Source organism: Tachyglossus aculeatus, chromosome 2, assembly GCF_015852505.1.
Source record: "Tachyglossus aculeatus isolate mTacAcu1 chromosome 2, mTacAcu1.pri, whole genome shotgun sequence".
NCBI lineage: Eukaryota > Metazoa > Chordata > Mammalia > Monotremata > Tachyglossidae > Tachyglossus > Tachyglossus aculeatus.
The window spans coordinates 908,926-930,375 of record NC_052067.1 but is presented as its reverse complement, the minus strand read 5'-3'; the positions used below and the strand labels follow the sequence as shown (position 1 = coordinate 930,375).

The 21,450-nt window shown below is 48.3% G+C and overlaps 1 protein-coding gene across 1 annotated transcript in view; it reads left to right on the top strand.

Annotated features, from left to right (window-relative positions):
• Positions 1 to 21,450, top strand: part of CDK6 (cyclin dependent kinase 6) — a 193,460-nt gene that overhangs the window by 56,325 nt on the left and 115,685 nt on the right. The gene's annotated exons all lie outside the window — the stretch shown is intronic.

Here is a 21,450-nt window from a genome sequence, read left to right as displayed (position 1 = left end):
AATCCTGACACCAGGCCGGCCCTGTCCAACTCAACCTCACCTACTTTAATTCTGCCCTCTCCTCCTCCTGGCAACAGTACTTCTCCATCCTTATTGGAGAAACAGCGTGGCTCAATGGAAAGAGCCCGGGCTTTGGAGTCAGAGGTCATGGGTTTGAACCCCAGCTCCGCCAATTGTCAGCTGTGTGACTTTGGGCAAGTCACTTCACTTCTCTGGGCCTCAGTTACCTCATCTGGAAAATGGGGATGAAGACTGTGAGCCCCCTGTGGGACAACCTGATCACCTTGTAAACCTCCCCAGCGCTTAGAACAGTGCTTTGCACATAGTAAGTGCTTAATAAATGCCATTATTATTATTATTTATTATTATTGGCTCTCATGCATCCATGCCAGCTGTGTCAGGCCTTTAACTCCCCCGTCAAGCTCCCTGTACCCGCATCTTCCCCGTCTTTTGCCCCTAATGTCCTGGCCACCTACTTCACCAATAAAATTAGAACCATATTGTGTGTTCTCCCTAAAATCTCCCTTGTATTTCTCCACTCTCACCCTCTTCCTGCCCCCGTTGCCACTCTCTCATTCTTCCTAACAGTGTCTCAAGAAGAGATCTCCCATCTTCCCTGTCTCACATGCCTGCAACCTTGGCATTATCCTCGACCCAGCTCTCAATCAACCCTTCTCCTCTCAAAATCAAGTTCCCTCTCCCCTGTTCCTCCGACCCCACCCCCCAAACTTTATCTAAACAACTTGCCCCCTCCCTCTCTGGCCTGTTTGTACTTTAAAGCTCACCCCCCCATCCCCATCCCCACTCCCCGCCCCAAATCCTCAGCCTTCTTTTTGCTCTCACCCTCCCACCTAGTGGATAGAGCACGGGCCCGAGGGTCAGAAGGTTCTGGGTTCTAGTCCTAGCTCTGCCACTTGTCTGCTGTGTGACCTTGGGCAAGTCATTTAACGTCTCTGTCCCTTGTTACCTCATCTGTAAAATGGGGATTAAGACTGTGAGCCCCATGTGGGACATGGACTGTGTCCAAACTGGTTAGCTTGTATCTACCCCTGCTCTTAGAACAGTGACTGGCACATAGCATTTAACAAATACAAAATTATTATTATTATTTTAAAATAAGAAGCAGGCACCCAGCCTGATCCTGGGCCCCAAATGATGTGATTCCAGCCAGAGGAGGACTGTTTCTCCCCCCCCCCCCCCACCCCCTTTTTTTTTTCTGGACTGCTCTCTCTTCCAAGTCTACAGTCTCATGGGTGTCTTGGGGAAGCAGAGGCTGGGCCAGAGCAGGATGACCGCCCGGGCTTTACACGGAGGAAATTGGAGGCGCTGAGGCGGCAAGGGCAGCCAGTAGGAAAACTGGGAACGGGACAAGGCTTTGTCTGTCTCATTCCCGCATGCGTAGTGTGGCAGCCTCAGGCCTGAAACCCCTCTTTCCCCAGGTCTCTCTGAGTCTCTGCTGGAGGAAGCCAGAGCTTTAAAAAACCCATTTTCTTTCTGATGGGGACATTTCCTTCAAACTGATCTCAGAACTACTCTGTTAGGGATCGCTGCTGTTTGGCAAATTTTAAACAAAAGAACAAAAGTGCCCAATTGGGAGCTCCCTGTTCCAGGCTGCAGAGACTCGGACAGGCCCCGGTATTACCTGGCCTCCTTCTGGAGTTCATTATGGGCAGGGAATGTGTCCGTCTCTTTTACTGTACTCTCCCAAGCTCTTAGTACAGTGCTTTGCACGCAGTAAGTGCTCAATAAATACGACTGAATGAGTGAAGGAAGGAAGGCAGATGCTGATGAAGACCTTATTCTCTAGTGCCGTCTGCTCGGCGGAAGCCACTGCTTCCACATCCCTGCAGCCCAGGCGGGCGGAATCCCTTTCCCTCATTGACGTGATGGAAAGCGATGACGGGCTCTCGCCGAACTTCAGACAAAACCCTTCCTCGCCGGTCCATCCTCCAACCACCGCCTCCCTGGGGGACACCTGGGGGTGCTTTCCCCCTTGGCCCGGGGTCAGAGCAGGTGATGCATCTCGACTCGGGGGGAGCCAGAATGGGCGGCCGGGAACACTAAGCTTCTCGGAAAACGAGGCGGCAGGAGGGTGAATGCGAGCTGCTGTGGCGGGCGCCATCTGCCGCGGACACACACGCTCTGTTTATCGCACTGGGAACGCGGAGCAGATGTTGCCTAATTAAGGTGAAACCAAAAACAAGGCCGGAAAGTCCAAGAACAGATCCATCACCAGAACGATCTCCTGGAGGGAAGAGAAAAGAAATTTGAAAGAGTCACGGCCACCCCCTGGAGCCAAAGATTTTTTAAAAGTCATTGCTTTGGCCATGAGGTGAACAAAACGTGTCAGGGCAGCCCTGTAGATTTCGCCCTAAAGCTCCTGGAAAAGGTAGTGAAACGTGCATCCCCTAGAAGAACATGTTTGAAGACTAGTCGAAGAGAGAGGCCTGTAATTTGATCCAGTTAGTTTTAACGGGGAGGTGAAATCCAGGTGGGTGTTTCATCTCTGAGGGTTTCGAAAGCCTGGTTCCCTCCTCGTCATCTGGGCTAATAAAGATCGAACACGCGCAGGACCCCTCAGTGAGCCCACGTCAGGGCGAAGTGAAATCAGCGGCGGAAAAGGTTCCTTGCGTAGAACACAGTCCGTATGCTCCTCTACCTGAGGAAGCCAAGCTTCGCCAACCCCTTCGGGTCAGGTCCCCCTGGCAACTGTTAATCCTCAGAAAAGCAGCTGGTTAGCCTGCCAGGGGGAGGGAGGAGGGGGCGTCCTAGGCCAGGACGAGGGGAGATGTGATCTACGCCCACTTCTTTGGGCAGGGAGTAGGCTGAGGTAACCAGAATCAAATAGTTGGTCAATCAGTGGTATTTATTGAGAACTGGCTGTGTGCCGAGCTTGGCAGTAAGCACTTGGGAGAGTAGAAATTTGTTCATCTTTGGTGGGAAAGGTGAGACAGAAAGAGGAAAGGGGAATCGTGAGTAATAATAGTACTAATGTATTAAGTGCTTACTATATGCCAAGCACTGTTCTAAAAACTGGAGTAGACACAAGGCAATCAGGTTGGACACAGCCCCTGTCTGTCCCACATGGGTTTACACTTTTAATCCCCATTTTACAGATGAGATAACTGAGGTGCAGAGAAGTGAAGTGACTTGCCCAAGGTGACACAGCAGACAAGTGGCGGAGCTGGGATTAGAAGCCAGCTCCTTCTGATTCCCAAGTCTGTGCTCTATCCATTGGGCCATGCTGCTTCCCTAAGTTATTCACTCATTCAGTCATATTTATTGAGTGCTTACTGTGTGCAGAGCAATGTACTAAGCATTTGGAAGAGTACAATATAACAGTAAACAGACACATTCCCTGCCCACATTGAGCTTACAGACTAGAGAGGGAGAAGACATTAATATAATTAAATAAATTACAGATAAGGACATGAATGCTATGGGGCTGGGAGCAGGGAGTAAGTAAGTAAGGGGAGATTGCTGGGAGAGAGAGAAGGTCAGGGGCTGTCGTAGCCATAGGTAGCCTAAACGCCCAGGTTAGGGCATTGCCCCCCTCCAGTGGCCCGGGGGATGCTCCAGAGTTGGTTGGGAAGAGGTATTCCAGCTGCAAGAAGGGGCGGTCCACCACAGGGCCACATCCAGGCCCATTTGATCAGCCCGTGGCTCCGGGGCCAGTTATCACTCACAAAAGTTGGCCTCATTCTGTTCCATTTTCCAAGGAGGTGGTGTTCACTCATTATGTTGCCAACTTGTACTTCCCAAGCGCTTAGTACAGTACTCTGCACACAGTAAGCGCTCAATAGATATGACTGAATGAATGAATGAATGAATTTCTCCCTCAGAGCCAGGGCTGGGTTCTTGGAAGAAGCCACTTTAGGCATGTATCCTGCCCTGCCTCGACTACTGCATCAGCTTAGCATCAGTTGACCTGTCTACTCTCTCTCCCGACTCCAGGTCTTCCCTTACTCTGCCACACGGATCATTTTTCTCAAAAACCGATCAGTCCACGTCTCCCCACTCCTCAAAAACTTGCAGTGATTGTCCAGCCATCTCTGCATCAAATAGAACTCCTTACCATCGGCTTTAAGGCCCTCAATCAGCTCTCCCCTTCCTACCTTGCCTCTCTGATAGAACCCAACCCACACACTTCGCTCCAACTTTCTGTACCCTGATCTCATCTGTTTAGCTACTGACTCCTTGTCCATGGCCTCCCTCTGGCCCGAAATCCCCTTCCCTGCCATATACGCTGGATCCCAACTCTCCCCAACTTCCAAACCCTATTAAAATCACATCTCCAAGAGGCCTTCCCCGACTCTGCCCTCATTTGCCTACCAATGCTCTTATGTGTGTACCCCTTAAGCACTTGGTAATTTCACCCTACCCAGCCCCACAGCACTTGCAAATCCTTATGCTTTCCTGTATCTGTATGGAGAAGCAGCGTGGCTTAGTGGAAAGAGCACGGGCTTGAGAGTCAGAGGTCGTGGATTATAATCCCGGCTCCACCCCTCATCTGCTGTGTGATTTTAGACAAGTTACTTAACTTCTCTGTGCCTCAGTTCCATCACCTATAAAATGGGGGTGAATAGTAATAATAATTTTGGTATTTGTTAAGCACTTACTATGCCAAGCACTGTTCCAAGTGCTGGGGAGGATACAAGGTGATTGAGTTGTCCCATGTGGGGCTCACAATCTTAATCCCTATTTTACAGATGAGGTAACTGAGGCCCAGAGAAGTGAACTGACTTGCCCAAAGTCACACAGCTGACAAGCGGCAGAGCCGGGATTTGAACCCATGACCTCTGATTCCTAAGCCCGTGCTCTTTCCACTGAGCTCTGTGAGCCCCACATAGGACAACTTGATGACCTTGTATCTACCCCAGTGCTTAGAACAGTGCTTGGCACATAGTAAGCACTTAACAAATACCATTATTATTGTTATTAATAATCTATTTTAATGTCTGTCTCCCCCTCCAGATTGTAAACTGTTTGTGGACAAGGATCGTGTCCACCAACTGTGTTGCACTGGACTCTCCCAAGCACTGAGTAATAATACTGTGCTTGGCAGTCATTAAGCCACGGTAAATCAATCAGTAGTATTTATTGCATGCTTTACCATATTCAGAGCATTGTAGTAAGCGTTTGGGAGAGTTCAATACAACAGTTGGCATTGACTGATTCCCCAACAGCGTTTTAGCCAAAATTTGTGTCAGAAACCTGCATCATGGCAGAACCGAGTTAATTAAACAATTTTAACTTAAGGTTCCTTACATCCAAAATAAACACAAATCAAATAATGAAGTTCATTTTTTTCAGCAACTTCAGGGTTTTACAGTAATATAGAATTATAACTATGGCATTTAGAAACCCTTACTATGTGCTAAACCCTGGCGTAGTTACAAAGTTATCAAGGTCCCTGCCCACACTGGGCTCACAAGCTGTCTTACCCCATTTTATGGACGAGGAAACTGAGGCCCAGGGAGGCTAAATGACTTGCCCAATGTCATACAGCAAGCCGGGGCCAGAGCTGGGACTTGAACCCAATCTAGTCTCCTGGCTCCCAATCCAGGGTTCTTTCCACTTGACCACGAGAAATCTTCTAATGGGAAGTGTGCATTTATATTTGTTAAACTTGAAACAAAGGATCCCTTTAAAACTATTCTTTGCTGCTCGTATGTGCGGTTCTACTTGCTTCCAAGTGGAGAAGTTCATAAAAACATGACAAGCGCCAATGGATCAAATCCCGGGAGCTGTGTAGTGATTTCAGCCATTGGAGTCTTTTGTATTTTTTGTGAAGGCTTCATTCTGTCAGGCAGCACTCTGAAATCGTGATTGAAGACAGTGAACTAATTTACAATTGACTGGGCTAATTCACAAATTCTCAAATTCCAGGCATTGTGAGGGCGTTCCGATCGACCCAGCTCCTTTAGTTTTGAGGGAAGCAGCGAGGCCTACTTGAAAGGGCTTGAGCCAAAGGAGCCAGAGGACCCGGGTTCTAATCTTGGCTCTACCACTTGGCTGCTGTATGACCTCATCTGTAAAATAACAACAACAACAATAATAATAATAATAATAATAACTGTGGAATTTGTTAAGTGCTTACTATGTGCCAAGTACTGTCCTAAGCACTGGGGTAGATACAAGATGAGTCAGGTCCCACATGGGGCCTGCAGTCTAAGGAGGAGAGAGAACAGGTCTTGAATCCCCGTTTTGCAGATGAGGGAACTGTGAGGGCCAGGGAACCGAAGTGACAAGGTCACACAGCAGGCACGCGGCAGAGCCAGGATTAGAACCCAGGTCCTCTGACTCCTAGGCCTGTGCTCTTTTGACTAGGCCATGCCGCTTCAAATGGGCACTACATCCTTGTTTTATCTCCCCCTTAGACAGTGATCCCCTTCCCAGAGGCCTTCCCAGACTGAGCCCCTTCTTTCCTCTCCCCCTCGTCCCCCTCTCCATCCCCCCGTCTTACCTCCTTCCCTTCCCCACAGCACCTGTATATATGTATATATGGTTGTACATATTTATTACTCTATTTATTTATTTTACTTGTACATTTCTATCCTACTTATTTTATTTTGTTGGTATGTTTGGTTCTGTTCTCTGTCTCCCCCTTTTAGACTGTGAGCCCACTGTTGGGTAGGGACTGTCTCTATGTGATGCCAATTTGTACTTCCCAAGCGCTTAGTACAGTGCTCTGCACATAGTAAGCGCTCAATAAATACGATTGATTGATTGATTGATTGATCCCCAAGACGGAGAGGGATCGAATCCAGTCTGCTTCAGAACACCAGTAATGTGTGATATGAATAGCTCCAGCCTAAAGTAACTATGACATAAATTTGGACACGTGACAGTGAGGGGCACCCCCAAAGCCAGGCTGTCAGCAGTTCTGTCACCCTCCAAGGGGTGACTGGAAGCGGTCGGCCGGATTGATGGCAGAGTCGATGAATCCGATCTGTGGTTGAGCCCCCAGTGTTCCCCTGATTGGCAAATTTCCTGTGCCAGTCAGGATCAAGGGGTAAACACCTACCCGAGACCAAAGTGGGAAGGGGCTGGCGAGGCACCCTGGACCCTGCAGGAAGAGCTACGTAAGTCCTGGAGGGTCACCGGTGAGACGTGTTCCAGAAATGGTGAGAAGCTCACGGTTCCACTACTTGTCTTCTGAGTAGCCTTGGGCAAGTTGCTTTCCTCACTTGTAAAATGGGGAGTCAGTATCCGTTTTCCCTTCTGCTTAGACTCTGAGCCCCCCATGTCCAAGCTGAATATCTTGTATTGCCTTAATGCTCAGTACAGTATCTAGCACAGAGCGCTTAATAAATACTATTATTATTATTATTAATAGAAGACCAGTTGTCTTGCTGCAAAATGAGGATGCAGTTGTTGCGTTTTAAAATTATCTTTTGCCCCAGCAGATGAAAAGTCACCTAAATCAATATTGAAACACTGCAAGGAGCAGCAGGCCCCTTTCAGTCGGTGTCCCCCTGAATCCATTCCCCATCTCTGGGGCCTCTGAAGACTCCATGGCTGTGGGCTTGCCCTTCTTTCCCACCTCCTCACCCCCTACTAAGAGATGAAATTCTGGGTCCCAGAGAAGGCATAACTGGCAGTCAGAAGAAAACCAGAAAACATCTCTCTCTCCCCTAGGGGCCCAGGCAGACTGTGGTGGCAAGAGTGACAGGCTCACGGAGGGAACAAAGAACCCCCTTTCCTTGTCTCTCGCCCCTCTGACCCCCCCTTCCCTTAGTAAAGAAAAGATTTCAGATGGAAATGCTGTTATGGTGGAACAGGGAGTAGGAAACGTTTCTCCCCAACCTTCTGGGCCCAGGAGGAGAAATTCAGAGACCAAGAGAATCTAAACTTTACTCCGTAAGTTAAAATTTTGAAGGGTCTTCATCCATCCAGGAGGTGGGGGGTGCTTGGACCCAGGGTGTGTGGTGACAGCAGGGAACCAAGTTGTGACCCCCTTTTTTATGGTATTTGTTAAGCTCATACTGTGTGCCAGGCATTGTACTAAGCACTGGGGTAGATACAAGTTAATCAGGTTGGACACTGTCCATGTCCCACATGGGACTCACAGTCTTAATCCCCATTTTCCAGATGAGGGAACTGAGGCCCAGAGAAGTACAGTGACTTGCCCAAAGTCACACAGCAGACAAGTGGCAGAGCCGGGATTGGAACCCAGGTCCTTCTGACTCCCAGGCCAATGCTCTATCCACTAGACCACCCTACTTCCTTGCTGTCGAGCACCAGGGATGACGCGGGAGCGGGGCAGGCAGGTGTCGATATGGAGAGAATCGTGCCCCCTTCGGTCCTTACATTCCAGCAGGGATGAGCAGGGATTGGGAGGGTCCAAAAAAGAGCAACAAAAATGATGAATGGGCTGGCGAAAAGCCAAGAAGAAAATGAGTAATGCAGTTGGAAGTCAGGCTTGTGGGGAAAGGCTAAGTGAGGCAGGGAGGACCGGAAGGCAGCGGGGCTCCCGAATGCTGGGCTTTTAGGGCCTGGAGGCTCATTCTAAGGAGTGTCCGCCAAGCCCACTTCCGTCGCCCCAGGGGACAGACTGAGGAAATGGCTTGAAGGTTGAGAGGAAAACACACTGAGCGACAGTTTGTCTGCACCGAAGAGCCCAACCTCTCGACTGGCATCATCTTTGTGCAGAAACACTCTGGGCATGTTACTCCCCTCCTCAAAAATCTCCAGTGGCTACCAATCAACCTACGCATCAGGCAAAAACTCCTCACTCTCGGCTTCAAGGCTTTCCATCACCTTGCCCCCTCCTACCTCACCTCCCTTCTCTCCTTCTCCAGCCCAGCCCACATCCTCCGCTCCTCTGCCGCTAACCTCCTCACTGTGCCTCGTTCTCGCCTGTCCTGCCGTCGACCCCCGGCCCACGTCCTCCCCCTGGCCTGGAATGCCCTCCCTCCGCACATCCGCCAAGCTAGCTCTCTTCCTCCCTTCAAAGTGCTACTGAGAACTCACCTCCTCCAGGAGGCCTTCCCAGACTGAGCCCCCTCCTTCCTCTCCCCCTCCCCTTCCCCCCTGCCCTACCTCCTTCCCCTCCCCACAGCATCTGTATATGTTTGTACAGATTTATTACTCTATTTATTTTACTTGTACATATTTACTATTCCATTTTATTTTGTTAATATGTTCTGTTTTGTCGTCTGCCTCCCCCTTCTAGACTGTGAGCCCGCTGTTGGGTAGGGACCGTCTCTATATGTTGCCAACTTGGACTTCCCAAGCGCTTAGTCCAGTGCTCTGCACACAGTAAGCGCTCAATAAATATGATTGAATGAATGACTGGGTCCCGGGGTGAAGCCCGCCCCATTTCTCGGAGCTGCCTGTACTTCTGCCTGGGGGCAGAGGGTACCGGAATAACGGAACCCCAAGGTCCGGCCAAGCTGCTGGCCAGCTTGTGGGGTGGGGCAGACACACACAGGCCGCACAGGCCACCCAGGCCGTTTGGCCGGAGGCACACCCAGTTTGGAGTGGGTGTGCCTGCAGGCTGAGGAGCCAGATAAGCGGCTGGCACCCTGCTCTCCTAGCTTCTTTTATTTTTGCCTCCCAGGGCCTTTCCTGGAGCCAACTCCCCTCCCACCCCCAACCCCCTCTGCTCCTGTGCTTCCCCTCCCAGGCGGACAACGGTCAGCTCTGTCCCAGGTTCATTCATTCATTCAATCATATTTACTGAGTGCTAACTGTGCGCAGAGCACTGTACTAAGCACTTGGGAAGTACAAGTTGACAGCATATAGACACGGTCCCTACCCGACAACGGGCTCACAGTCTCGAAGTGGGAGACGGACAACAAAACAAAACATGTGGACAGGTGTCAAGTCGTCAGAACAAATAGAATTAAAGCTAAATGCAAATCATTCAATCGTATTTATTGAGCCACTTACTGTGTGCAGAGCACTGTACTAAGCGCTTGGAAAGTACAGTTTGGCAACAAATAGAGACAATCCCTGCCCAACAATGGGCTCACAGTCTAGAGGTTCACGAGCGTGGACCTTTTTGGTCCTCACATCAGCTTTTGATAAATCTCACAAAGAGACTGTGGCAGCCCCGTTGTACAGTGAAAGTGGACATGCCTGTAATTTTCCCATGGGGGGTCTTGAGGCCAGAGGCCTGCATTGCGGAACCATTGTTGTTACCCTTCCTCTGCTGGAGAAAGGCTCCCCGTGTTAACAGTGGAAAACTGACTCGGGGGGGAGGGAGGGGCAAGCAGACGCAGAGCATGCTGTGTTTAGCAGACAGTCAGTGCCTTTGGAGTTGTCACCCCATCCGGGGAAGGGTGAGAGTGATGATCCCAGTAGACCACAGCCTGGAAGCCTGTCTGGGCAGGGTTTCCCAGCGCCTGGCCAGACTGCCCTCGAGGAGGTGTGGAAAAGGGAAAGGGAGATCTTTCCACTTGGCTGCAGTGATTTTGTGCAAAACACTCTTATTACACAGATGTTTCTCTGTGTTCTAATTGAACACCGCCTGTGGAAAACTCGAGAACATGTGGCCTTGGGACATATGAAATGGGCTTCCAGCCAGGTACCTGCCACCTTTGGTCTTCAGGATAATAAAAGCAGTAGTAATAATAGGGTATTTGATGATGATGGTATTTGTTAAGCATTTACTATGTGCCAAACACTGTTCTAAGCGCTGGGGTAGATACAAGGTAATCAGGTTGTCCCACATGGAGCGCACAGTCTTAATCCTCATTTTTACAGATGAGGCAACTGAAGTACAGAGAAGTTAAGTGGCTTGCCCAAGGTCACATAGCAGACAAGTGGTGGAGCCGGAATTAGAACCCACGTCCTCTGACTCCCAAGCCATGCTCTTTCTAAGCCAGACTACTTCTTAAGTGCTTACTGTGACGAGCATTGGTAGAGACAACGTAATCAGGATAAACACAGTTCCTCTCTCACATGGGGAACACAGTCAAAGGGGTCGGGGGAGACAGGTATTTTTCCTCTATTTAACAGAGGAGGAAACTGAGGCACAAGTGACTTACCTAAGGTCACACAGCAGGCAAATGGCCAGCTGGGCTGCCTGGGATCCCCCTTCTAGACTGTGAGCCCACTGTTGTGTAGGGACTGTCTCTGTATGTTGCCAACTTGTACTTCATCATCATCATCATCATCATCAATCATATTTATTGAGCGCTTACTGTGTGCAGAGCACTGTACTAAGTGCTTGGGAAGTACACAGTAAGTGCTCAATAAATATGATTGAATGATTGATTGATTGATTGGATTCTACAGTGTTCTGTCAGTGGGCATGGTCTTAGTAAGTGAATGGGACTGGACCAAGGGTGGGGCAATCAATCAGTCAGTCTAGCAGTGGTGTTTGTTAAATGCTTACTGTGTGCAGAGCACTGTACTAAGCACTTGGGAGTACCGTACAGTAGAGTTGGTAGACACATTCCCAGCCCACAACGAGGTTATAGTACAGAGGATGAGTTTACAGTCTAGAGGGAATTCTTTTGCTGCATTCTCTTTACCATTAGGTTTGACCTCAACAAGAACAATACTTCGGCTTCCTTAAGCCTCTGTCTTCCAAAGCTCTCTGAGGCCTTCAGTTAGTTAACTCGCCTCTGCGATAGTCTTGCCCTGGAGATTGAGCAAAACTACTCTCTCTTTTTTAGTAGCAAACAAGTAATGAACCCTCCAATTGTTGAGTTGTCAAGCTGTTGTAAAGTCTGTAATCCCCAGGTCAGACTTGCTGGTCTTTCCTGCCCGGAGATGTGTATCTGAGGAACAGCGTTGGGTAGAGGATAGACCAACGGCCCGAGAGTCAGAAGGTCATGGATTCTAATCCCAACTCCTCCACTTGTCTGCAGGGTGGCCCTCAGCAAATCACTTCACTTATCTGTGCCTCAGTCACCTCAGTTGTAAAATGGAGAGTAAGACTGTGAGCCCCGTGTGGAACAGGGACTGTGTCCAACCCGATTTGCTTGTATCCACCCCAGTGCTTAGTACAAGGCCTGGCACATAGTAGGCGCTTAACAAATACCACAATCATTATTATCATTATTATTATTATTATTATTGAGATTGAGCCATGGGGGAGAGACTCTTTGTATTTTAGGGCTATGATGGTGCCTGGGGGTTGGTGGATAGAGGCTGTGGGTTCTGACTTCGATGGTCATTTTGGGAGCAGAGGTTGCCAGCTGGGTATTTGGGATTGTGGGTGGGATTTGGGCTCTTGGTGCAGGGCCAGAGCCTAGGAGAGGTTTCTAGCTCAGGGAGCCCCTGGTCATCATCACTTCTATCCAGTATGATGATGCTCTTGGTTTTTGTTTCTAGACTGTGAGCCCATTGTTGGGTAGGATTTGTCTCTGTTGCCAAATTGTACTTTTCAAGGACTTAGTATAGTGCTTTGTACACAGTAAGTGTTCAATAAATATGATTGAATGAATGAATGAATATTATTATTATAGTGGTGTTTATTAAGCATTTACTATGTGTCAAGCACTGTATTAGGTGTTGGGGAGATACAAGATAATTTGTTCAGGCACAATCTGAATAAGAGGAAGAACGGGTTTTGAATCCCCATTTTACAGATGAGGAAACGAACACACAGAGAAGTGAAGTGCCTTGCCCTAGATCACACGGCAGGCATGTGCTGAACTGTGGTTAGAATCCAGGTCTTCTGATTCCCAGGCTCTGGCTCTTTCCACTAGACCTCACTGGGATTCCCTGATTACCTTAGCTCTAAGAGGGTTTCTAGGGCGGTGGGGTGGCTCATTCCAAAGTGAGGCTTCATCCAGTTGTGGTGTGTGTGGGGTGACATTCTTGGGGGTGATTGTCCAGTCCCTGTCCTGCTGCAGAAAAATACCTTCTGGCCTCTGGACATGTTGCCTAAGAAAGGGGTCTGTTGCTGATATCAGACTGTAAATGTAGGAAAGGATCATGTCTACCAACTCCCAAGCGCTTAGTACAGTGCTCTGCACACAGTAATTGTTCAGTGAATGCTACTGATTACAGGCCGGGTTGATTGGCCGTCTGCTTTGGCTTCCCAGTAATTCCCAACTCTGGGCTGTCGTAAGATTTTTGCCCCATTGTTCCTATCAAATGGTCTTCCCTCAGCTAAGCACATAGGAGGGAATTGAATATTGCAGAGTTGTTTGTCCTTATTTTAGGACCAGTCCAAGGAAACTGTGTTGCCTGAGCATTGTTTGGACATGTGTGCTCACACACACATGTGCTCGCACACCCACACATGCTCATACCCCCACACACTCATCCCTGCACTCAGAGCTGTGCCCATCCTTGTACCTTATTCATTTGAATTCTGAATTAGGATGACGGAGAAGGCACATTCCAGTCATGATAGGTTCCTGGACCTGGAGGAGCGGAGGTGGCTCAGCCCCTTCAAGAGTTGGGTGCCTGGTTCAATCCGCCCTGGTTGGCAAATTACATTCCCCACCGCCAAGATTGGGGCTGGGTAAATGATGGATCCGTTGGAGAACAAAGTGTCTCTTGGTAATTTTCAGATGTTTTTGGTGTAGCTGTGGCCTCCTTCCAAGCCCAGAGTGCTTGGGCCTTGTAAGGGAGACATAACTGAAAGAGCTGGGGCTTAGAGAAGCAGCGTGGCTCGGTAGAAAGAGCCCGGGCTTTGGAGTCAGAGGTCATGGGTTCAAATCCAAGCTCCGCCAATTGTCAGCTGTGTGACTTTGGGCAAGTCACTTAATTTCTCTGTGCCTCAGTTACCTCATCTGTAAAAGTGGGGATTAAGACTGTGAGCCCCCTGTGGGACACCCGGATCACCTTGTAACCTCCCCAGCACTTAGAACAGTGCTTTGCACATATTAAGCGCTTAATGCCTTTATTATTATCATTATTATTATTATTATTATCATTACCTTCGCCTCTGAAAATAAGGGTCCATGGGAAAAGGAGGAGAAGGTGGAGGAGAAGAGGGAGAGAGAGAGAAGAGGAGGAAGAGGAGCCTAGGTGGCTGAGCTCAGAGTGGTCATGGGATACAGTGAAGCAGTGTGGTTCAGTGGAAAGAGCCTGGGCTTGGGAGTCAGAGGTTATGAGTTCTAATCTTGGCTCTGCCACTTGTCTGCAGTGTGACTTTGGGCAAGTCACTTAACTTCTCTGTGCCTCAGTGACCTCATCTGTAAAATGGGGATGAAGACTGTGAGCCCCATGTGGGACAACCTGATTGCCTTGTATCCCCCCCAGTGCTTAGAACAGTGCTTTGCACATAGTAAATGCGTAACATATTCATTAGTTCATTCATTCAGTCGTATTTATTGAGCTCTTACTGTGTGCAGAGCACTGTACTAAGCGCTTGGGAAGTACAAGTTGGCAACATATAGAGACGGTCCCTACCCAACAACATATTTTTACAGTGTCGTCTCCCCCTCCCCCCCATGACTACACCACTGAGCTCTCTTTCTCCTAGCCCCCTATCTTTCTCCACTGAACCCATGTTTTATCACCTTGTCCCCCTGTTATCACCTCCTTCCTTGCCTGCCCCTCCCTGTAGGCCTCTCCTCTAGTGGAAACAAAAGAAAAGTTTGACCAGAGTTAAATGTCTTTAGAGCAAAGTCCTCTGTTGCACAGGTGGCATTGGTGCTAGCGTTCCACCATATCATTTTAACACACTCTTACTCTTGAAAGCCTTTACACTCATTCATTCATTCATTCAAATCGTATTTATTAAGCGCTTACTGTGTGCAGAGCACTGTACTAAGCGCTTGTATTGATCATTTGGCTCCTCCCTTTCCCAACTGCAGGAGAATCTACTTCTTCTGGTTTCTGGGAGGAGGAGGTGGTGGAAGGGAAACGTGAGGTGTCTGTTGCCTCTCTCAGGATGGGAGAGTTGGAGAACCACTGGTCCAGTTGTATATGGTGGGCAGATTTTTCCCATGAGAGCCCTGATTTTTTGTGACCATTGAAGTAGTCCAGCTGGGGAGAGAATGGGGGCTAATTGTTGCCCAGAGCCCAGCCTGGAGGTGTTAACCAGTGTCAGTTCATTGTATTTCCTGAGCACTTCCTCTGCTGAGCACTATACAAAGCACTTGGGAGAGTGTGACTATGTGCAGAGCACTATACCAACTAAGGCCTGGGAGAAAACTAATAGAGTTAGTAGTCGTGATTCCTGCCCTCCAGTAGCTCACAGTCTGCTGGGTGCAGAACACCCAAGTGCTCAGAAGCGTACAGTGGAGTCGGTACACTTGATCCCTGCCTTCGGGGAGCTTACAGTTTGCTGGGTGCTGAGCATTGTACTAAGCACTTGGGAGAGTATGACAGTAGACATGGTCCCTGCCCTCAAGCAGCTTCCACTGGGGCCCACCACCATTAGGCCTCCAGTCCCTCCCTGTTGGCCACCTCAACTTACTAGCTGGTGGTGTGGCTGAGGTAACTGCCAGGAAGAAGTTTGGGAAAGTTCTCTTCTTGGAGGAAAGCAGGAAAGGAGGGAATGGGAGCAGAGGGAGGGGCTGACTGAAAGGGATGAAAGCCAACGGGAAGCAGCAACGGAGGAGCATCAGGAGCCCCGAGCAGATGGGTTCGAGGGACGAGTATTGTGGCCAGAGGGGCTGCATTGGCAGAATTGGGTTTCTGCCACCCTTTGTGTATAAGGCCTAGTGAAAAGTTCATGGGCTTGGGAGTCAGAGGACCGGGTTCCAATCCCGGCTTCATCACTTGTCTGCTGCGTGACCTTAGGCAAGTCACTTCACTTCTCTGTGACTCAACTTCCTCTTCTGGAAAATGGGAATTCAATAGCTATTCTCCCTCCTACATAGAAAATCATGAGCCCCATGTGGAATGGGGACTGTGTCTGATGTCATTAACTTTAATCTACCCCAACGCTTAGTACAGTGCTTGGCATTAGTAAGCACTTAACAAGCACCACCACCATTATTTTTTATTAGTAGTAGTAGTATTAATAAATTTCAGCAATACCCAGCGTAAAAGTACAAACTACCTGTCTGCTCCCACTCAGCACTGCAGTGATCTTGGTGCTTATTCTCACTGTGGGCAGGGAATGTGTCTATTTATCGTTGTATTGTACCCGCCCAAGCGCTTAGTACAGTGCTCTGCACAAAGTAAGTACATAATAAATACAGGTGAATGAATAAGTGAACTGCTTCCGTTCCTGTACAAAACTTCTTCAAGCCACTCTTCATATAAAAGGGAAGTGTTTTGGGTCTTTTGAGATTAGTCTTCTAAGTCCTCATCTCTTCTCCCATTCTTTTCTGTGTCACCCTTGCACTTGTATTTTCCCACTTCACTCACTCCACCCTCAGCCCCACAGTGATTATGTACATATCCATAATTTATATATTCATATTAATGTCTGTCTTCCCCTCTAGACTGTAATCTTGTGGGCAGGGAACCTATCTAACTTCTCTCCTATGTTGTTCGCTTCCAAGGGCTTAGTACAGTGCTCTGCATACGGTAAACACTCAATAAATCTGATTGATTTCTCCTACTCCCTCTTCCTTCTTTGCTGCCCTTGCACTTGGATTTGTACCTCTTAAGATAACCATCCCACCCTCAGCCCCCTAGGACTTATGGACATGTCCATAATTTATTTTGATGCTTATCTTCCCCTCTGGGCTGACAGTTTCTGGTGGGCAGGGAATGTGTCTACCAACTCTGTTGTACTGTACTCTGCCAAGCATTTAGTACAGTGCTGTGCACAGAGTGATCAATAAAAGCCTTGATTGATTGATTAATTAATAATAATAATAATTGCGGCATTTGTAAAGCATTTACTATGTACCAGGCACTGTTCTAAGCACTGGACTGGATACAAACAAATCGGATTGGACACAGTCCCTGTTCCACTTGGGGTTCACAGTCTTAATCCCCATTTTACACATGAGGTAACTGAGGCACAGGGAAGTGAAGTGACGTGCCCAAGGTCACACAGCAGACAAGTGGTGGAGCCAGGATTAAAGCCTTTGCTTTTATCCACTAGGCCATGCTGCTTCTCTTGATTGATCGATCAGCCAAAAACTAACCAGAAGCCTCTCAGTTACTGCTGAATTTTCCATTCCACCCGTTGAGGAAGGTTCAGAGGGAGTAGATGTTGACCGTGTCAGCCGCCTGGCACCATTTTGGTCAGGGGACGGACCCCAAAACAGTGTACCACCTCTATGAAAAATATGGTCTTGGGCACTGTGGGGTCACACAGTCCATTGTCACTGGGGAAAGGTTCATTTGGAAGAGGTCTCTGCCCGCTTCCCAAATGGAGCAGGCCAGGAAAATGTCGGTTCCCATGTCAGGATGGCAGTGCTTCCGCCACTCGAGCTCCAGTGCTCCCCAGGGTTACTCCACTCTTCACCATCACCCCTGCCACCACACTCCCTGCCCTTCTCCACACAGCCCCCTCCAGGATTGCCGGCTTGGCGCTTTCACGGACAGTCCGTGTTCCTGCCGTCTCAGGTTTCAAAGTCAAACAAATTGAGCGTTCTTCCACTTTCAGAATATGACGTTTTTTTAAAGGCACTCCAAACAAAGACACACATTATTTGCTAGTTAGAGAGCAGCTGCCAGAAGACAGAAAAGGAGGCATGGAGTCATGGGAGATCCTGTTCCAAGGTAACCCTTTGTGCGTCAGGAAAATGGCCACAGAAAATGTATTTTATCCATTTTGGTGAGAGCCGAGCAAGTTTTGTAGTAACGGTGGCCGGGGGTGAGGGGCATGGGGACCCCACTTCCCTCTGTGGACACGACAGCCTACGGCTTGGTCGTACTCAAGATCCAAGGAATCCTTCAGATTGTTGTTGTAATAGTGACAGTATTTAATGAGTGTGTACTACATGCAGAACACTGTAAGAAGCGCTGGGAAAGGGTACGCAGGTGGAAATTATTCAGTCATGGTCCCTGCCACCCAGGGGACTGGCAATCTGGTCCCAGACCTTCGGGCTGGGAGCCCCAAGCCTGCCTTCCATTTTGTGGATTTAAAGATGGACCAAAAGCTTGTAATAAGCGTTGCCTAATCTCCGAAGACTTTCTCTGCTATAGGAGGCCAGGTGCCCAAAGGTGGAGTATTAGTTTAAAAATCAACAAGCTTCCCGGATATGGATTCTGTGCTTCCATTGGGAAGGCAGAACTCAACATTCAGATGAGAAGGGCTTATTTTAGTCGACACTTATTTTGTTCCCCATTTTTTCGTCTTTTCTTTTTGGGTCTTTCCTGCATAAGTCATTTCATTATGCATGAGCTCTCTGGGCGGTCGGCAGAGTGGGAATCTTGTGCTCAGGAGAAATTTATCCCGGTCCATAGCATTCGTGCCCATAGAAGTCACCATTAATGGGGAAATCCATCTGTGGATGCAAGGGTGACAGAAAAAGCCAGTGCATTTTGTGTGCACACAGACCAGACCGTCCTTTCTTGTGTGGGATGTTTGCAACCTGGATCATCTTTCTATAAAACCATTCAGTCCACATCTCCCCATTTCTCAAAAATCTCCAATGGCTGCCCATCCACCTCCGCATCAAAGAGAAACTCCTTATGTCGGTTTTAAAGCACTCAGTCACCTCACCCCCTCCTACCTTACCTCACTGACCTCTCTGCTACAGCCTGACCCACACACTTTGCTCCTCTAATGCCAACCTAGTCACTGTGCCTCAATTTAATCTTGCCCGCATTCCTCCTCTCATCCTCTACTTCCTCCTCTTTCATATACGGCAGACTACCACTCTCACCACCTTCAACGCCTTATTCATTCATTCATTCATTCAGCAGCGTGGCTCGGTGGAAAGAGCCCAGGCTTTGGAGTCAGAGTTCATGGGTTCAAATCCCAGCTCTGCCAATTGTCAGCTGTGTGACTTTGGGCAAGCCACTTAACTTCTCTGTGCCTCAGTTACCTCATCTGTAAAATGGGGATTGGGACTGTGAGCCCCCTATGGGACAACCTGATCACTTTGTAACCTCCCCAGCACTTAGAACAGTGCTTTGCACATAGTAAGCGCTTAATAAATGCCATCATTATTATTATTATTATTATTATTCAATCCCATTTATTGAGCACGTACTGTGTGCAGAGCACTGTACTAAGCACTTGGAAAGTACAAATCAGCAACAAATAGAGACAGTCCCTACCGAACAATGGGCTCCCAGTCTAGAAGGGGGAGATAGACAACCAAACAAAACAAGCCATACCAAAATCACGTCTCCTCCAAGAGGCCTTCTCTGACTAAGCCCTCGTTTTCCCACTCTTCTTCACCCTCCTTGCTGTATCACCTATGTTCTTGTGTCTGTATCCCTTAAGCAGTTCTTATCCACTCCCATTTCCATGAGCCCCACTGCACTTACATACATGTCCTTATACTCTGCCATTTCCCTTATCTGTAATTTATTCTAGTACCTGTCTCCCCGTCTCAACTTTTTTTCAAATGGTATTTGTTAAGCACTTAGTATGCGTCAAGCACTGTTTAGGAACAGTTAGGCACTGTTCTTTCAGCTCCTTGTGGGTAGGGATCATGTCCACCAACTCTTTTATATTCTACTCTCCCAAGTGCTTAGTACAGTGTTCTACCCACAGTCCGCACTCAATAAATTCTATTTATTACAGCAGCCGGTATTGTTTTCACTTCAGCCTCCAGGTCTCATGGCCTTACAAAGCTTCTACTCCCCCAGGGTTGCTCCTTTATAGGCCGCAGTAAGCCAGGCTGATCTATCTGCAGAAAAAAAAAAAATGTGACTCCCAGTTTTTGTCTGAGTTGGCAGTGTTGTATGGTTTTGCTGTCTCCTTTAATTTTTTTTAAAAAATAGTATTTACTAAGTAATAATAATAATAATAATGGCATTTGTTAAGCGCTTACTGTGTGCAGAGCACTGTTCTAAGCACTGGGGGGATATAACGTGATTAGGTTGTCCCACATGGGGCTCACAGTCAATCCCCATTTTACAGATGAGGTAACTGAGGCTCAGAGAAGTTAAGTGACTTGCCCAAGGTCACACAGCAGACATGTGGCGGAGCCGGGATTCGAACCCATGACCTCTGACTTCAAAGCCCGGGCTCTTTCCACTGAGCCACGCTGTTTCTCCGACTTACATACTTACTATGTGCCAGGCACTGTGCTAAGCTCTGAGATAGGTACAAGACAATCAGGTTGGACCGAATCCATGTCCCTCATGGGGCTCCCAGTCTTAATGCTCATTTTACAGATGCAGTAACTGAGGCGCAGAGAAGCAAAGTGACTTGCCCAAGGTCACACGGCAGACAAGTAGAAGAGCTGGGAATAGATCCCAGGTCCTCTGATTCCCAGGCCTGGGCTCTAGCCACCAGGATATGTTTTCTATTTTGAACTTCTCGGGTGCAGCCTAGCCTAGGGCAGGTCCTGGAATCTTGGAATACCTGAGGTGATCCAATCTCCTCATAAGTCCCACCGAGCCAACCTCATCCTAGCCGCACTGCTGCTTTACCGGGAGTCTAGCCTTGATGCTAGAAGACCGGCTTTGTCCTAGAATGAACACCGTGATGTTTCTTATAGCAGCAATAAGAGGCATAAATAGAGTCAACATTTTCCTAGTTCACCAGGCACCAATAGTACAACCTCGACTTGCATCCCGCTTTTATTATTCTCCACCACTTCACATCGGTGATCTCATTTTACCCTCACACCGCTGCTGCGAGATAGGGAGACGCGGGAAAATCAAGCGAGGCATCTGTTTTATTGTCTCCTTGAAATGGGCCTTGATGTCATCTGAATTCTTAATCCGTGGCGCCCCGGGCCTGCTGTGCACCTGGCAGCAGTTTGCAAGTAGCTCTCTGGATTGATTCTGGATGGGCAGTAACAGGGGGGTGGAATCACCCAGGCCCCTCTTATATTGTGTCCAATCCGATTAACTCATATCTACCCCAGCGCTTAGAACAGTGCTGGACACATAGTAAGCATGTAACAAATACTGTCAGTATAATCTTGTACTCTCTCAAATGCTCAGTACAGGGCCCTGCACACAGTAAGCACTCAATAAATACCATTGATTGATCGACTGCCATGAAGAGAAGATGACTGTAGAACAGGCCTACTGAAATTGCCTTGCATAAATAAACGAGATCCAATTTTCATTTCTCTTCATTTCATCCTGTAGTTTGTTTTCCAGGGCTTTGCCATGCTCTTCGACAGAAAACCCTGCATCCTATGATACCGTTCATTTTCAAATCCTAAATAGCTCATTTTCTAGGTCTGTGTTTTTCTCTGTTGATGGGAGAAAAGATGGGAGATGGTTGATGGGAGAAAAGATGGGAGAAAAGATATAAAGATGTCCCTTTATATGTGTAAAAGTAAGTTTAATCCAGTGCCTTGAATCAGTGCAAGCTGTTCTGGTGAGTAGGAAGCATTTTGGCAGTACAAATTAGTATTCCGACGTCTGAATACCCTTGTTCTTCCCTATAATCAAAAGTTTGGCTAAGTGAACGAAACGAGGAAAGGAGCCCCTTTCCCTGCCCTCTCCTGCCTGGGGGACAGAGCCTGAGGTGTGTGGTTAGCGGAG